The following is a 2,036-nucleotide window of genomic DNA, read 5'->3' as shown; positions in this document are numbered from 1 at the left end:
TGGGGCATCACTGTAAAAAAATTAATCAATTTTCTTAACTTTTATTATTTCCGCTGGTTACCGCGTCTGTCATTCTCACTTTTCGAAACAACTCCACGCACAATTTTACATAATAAAAAATAGAATTTTATTCAAATACTGTTTTTTGTAAAATGAATCTAGCATCCGCTTGTTCAAATAAAAACTGTCAACCCAATAAATTTGTCTATTTTTGTTACATCGATGAAAAAAAAAAAATTTAATATGATTATATAGCCATAGAAAAATTACTCATAAATTCATAATAAAATTGTTCCTGTAAAATCTTGAAGTTGTGCAGTAATTCATACTAAAAAAAAGTTCATTAATATTATAAAATGATAATAAAAAAACAATTAATGATTAAAAATGGAATGAGCGATGGAGCTGTGCACTTTTAGAATTCTCGACATTTTTAATAGTCATATCATGACGAAATATTTAATTATCTTTGTTTCAAATACTAAGTGACTTTTTATCTAAAAAAATATGAAATCGATATCATTTAATTAATTTAAACTATTAAAGTATATTGCGACGCCATTACTTTGTCTTTATTCAGTACTGAAGCATATAGGACAACAACGCAAAATATTCAATTTATCATCGAAGTTATAACAAATCAAAGTTAATCCCATGCATGAGGGAAAATGAGTAAGTAAAATTATTCTAAATATTGAAAAATTAATAGCAACCTTACAAATAATAAATGATCGATATGTTTTTTATCCGGCAGATAATTTAATTATTAAATCAATAATAACTCTGGTAATATTCTTCGACATTTCGTTCCTCGATTTTCACTCGGTAAAAATTTCCATAATGAATTTATTATTTTTATCAATTGATTATTTAATTATGTGGTAATTTAAAAATATATAGATTGATAAACGTTCATCGTCAACTAATGGCGTCATAATTGGACCAGATACTCCAGTTTACTTAGACTAGTTCAGACTTTAGACAGATACTAGTTCAACGTTATGTAAACGTAAGTTTTAAGAAATAATTATCATCATTAAATTCTAATAATGTTTTATTTTATTAGAAGTTTGAAGCATCCCCTTCCTACAACTACTATTATAATCCGGAAAAAAATCAAACGGTAAGTATATACTAAATTATATAATTTTTTAAATAAAATAAAATAAACTAAACTCATTATTTTTTTTTTCCTTTATAGACACATTTTTTCCGAGAGTATTGGTAATTATTGATTGGAATAATGGAATTGGAAATAAAACGCAAGAGCAAAATATTCTTAATGAAGTATTGGCGAAATGGAATAAAGTCGATAAATATTTTGAACAACTTGATAATCCCAAAATAAAATTGGATATTGCTGGAGTCGTCATACCGACAGTAAATTATTAAATTTTTTTTATTTTTTATCATTGTTATTTACTATTTCATGGTCATAATTATTAAATGTAGATTATTAAATTTTTTATTGCATTTAATTAAGCGTCAAAATGAACACGTCAAGGAACGTTGAAGACTGTAGATATGACTGTCAAAAAACGAATAATTTTGGTGCTAAAATTGGTTCCAATAATCGTCCACTAGGAAGAGTCATATGAAATAATTATGTTTTTCCGAAAAGCGCAGCCTACATTATCGCTTCAATGTAAGAATTCTGTGTGCAGTATTTAATTTATGTATTTAATAATTTTATTTAGGGATAATTATATTTTTTTTTGTCCTTAGACTGGGAGTTAACAGCGATAGAGAATTAGGATGTGAAAGTGGTCATATAGTGGACGCTAGCCAAGCTCGTGATGATGAAACTAGGTCCGAGTGTTCTAAAAGAGCTTTTAGATCGATGGTCAAGTAAGTGGTTTATTTTTAATTTTTCGATAGAATTTTAGATGTTGAAATTTATTTGAGAACTATTTTTATTGCAGCAACAACAAATACACTTGTTTACATCAAATAATTGATGATGAAGACGATTACGATTTGTAATATGTAATTCAAACTTTTAAATAAAATTTAGTACTTTAAGCAAAATTATATAA

General features: G+C 26.1%; 1 long non-coding RNA gene across 2 annotated transcripts; it reads left to right on the top strand.

Annotated features, from left to right (window-relative positions):
- Positions 1 to 462: 462 nt before the first annotated feature.
- Positions 463 to 2,036, top strand: LOC103569668 (uncharacterized). 2 transcript variants are annotated; one of them, XR_548934.3, is made up of 8 exons: positions 463 to 672; positions 755 to 825; positions 901 to 1,009; positions 1,067 to 1,123; positions 1,202 to 1,380; positions 1,484 to 1,645; positions 1,726 to 1,848; positions 1,923 to 2,036. It is a non-coding gene; the product is annotated as an uncharacterized LOC103569668 (long non-coding RNA). The 2 variants fall into 2 exon arrangements; XR_548933.3 differs by having other exon boundaries at positions 755 to 1,009.

This window comes from Microplitis demolitor, chromosome 3, assembly GCF_026212275.2.
Source record: "Microplitis demolitor isolate Queensland-Clemson2020A chromosome 3, iyMicDemo2.1a, whole genome shotgun sequence".
NCBI lineage: Eukaryota > Metazoa > Arthropoda > Insecta > Hymenoptera > Braconidae > Microplitis > Microplitis demolitor.
This window is presented reverse-complemented; position numbering and strand designations above follow the sequence as displayed.